Source organism: Priapulus caudatus, unplaced genomic scaffold, assembly GCF_000485595.1.
Source record: "Priapulus caudatus unplaced genomic scaffold, Priapulus_caudatus-5.0.1 Scaffold1109, whole genome shotgun sequence".
Taxonomy (NCBI): domain Eukaryota; kingdom Metazoa; phylum Priapulida; class Priapulimorpha; order Priapulimorphida; family Priapulidae; genus Priapulus; species Priapulus caudatus.
This window is the reverse complement of record NW_014578170.1, coordinates 80005-81264: the sequence shown is the minus strand read 5'-3', so window position 1 is coordinate 81264 and position 1260 is coordinate 80005.

The following is a 1260-nucleotide window of genomic DNA, read 5'->3' as shown; positions in this document are numbered from 1 at the left end:
AATTGAGTTTTGTGAGACAGAATTGAGTTTTGTTAGACAAAATTGAGCCCTGTCCTGCATGGCGCCCCGTACGCTCAGCGTATGTCTACATTTGTGTTAAATACATTTGTGTTACATTGTGTTTTGCTAAATTTGCTGTTCTCTATTTTAAATATCTATTTATATATTTGGTGTTAGCGATTGGGAAACATTGTGGCTATAACACAGCGTGTGGTTATTAAATCTCACAATAGCAGATCGAAAAGCATGTACACAATTATGCTGCTGCAGATCATGAACCTCAGAGCCAAAAAAGCCGCTGGCCCAGATGGGATTCCAGCCTTTATCCTGAAAGCAGCTGCTACAGTATTAGCCCCTGCCTTAGCAAAATTATTTCAACTATCGCTCAACCTGGGCGAAGCGCCTCAAGACCGGCCTCAAGACTGGAGGGAGGCTTCGGTAGTCCCACTATTCAAGAAAGGCGACCGACACCAAGCATCTCACTATAGACCAGTGTCCTTTACGTCCATAACATGCAAACTTTTAGAACATATACTGTGCACAGCAATGTTTTGCAGCACATTGACAAGTACAACGTTTTTAACTACAATCAGCATGGATTTCGTAAGCGCCGCTCATGTGAGACGCAGCTTCTTACCACCATCCAGGAAACCAACGGCAAGACTCTAGTAGGAAATACAATTTGTTTTTATTTACTATCATTTTATGCCGGCCGACCAACTCGACCGACCGACCGATCAATAGAAATAGAATAGAATAGCAATAGAAGGTACAAATCCTTGTACAATAATGACGTACAAATCCTAAGATCGAACACGCGTTGCTAACAAATGTTGACACATACAAGCAAGAACAAATTATTGTCACGTTATCGGTTTTTATTATCATTACCAGAATCGACATACTGCCCTCGCCCACTTCATATGACCTCTTTCGCTATGGATCGTGGGCGCCATTGCTAGCGACAAAGTGTTTATGTTGGCTGGTTGAGCCGCTCAGCGGACTATTGCAACGCACAAATTATGTGCTTTAAAGAGGTTTCAGTATATAAACTGCTTACAAAATTACAAGATAAATAGAGGACCAATGAATAAGCGTTAGGTATTGTGTTTTATTATTTCACTGTTTTATACATACACGTAGTGCAGTAATACATTAAAACTAAAAGGAAGTTTACGAATACAGTTCACAGGTATAATAGTGAGATAATATTTATTATTCGCACGTGGTCACGTGTGAAATATAATATATATATATATA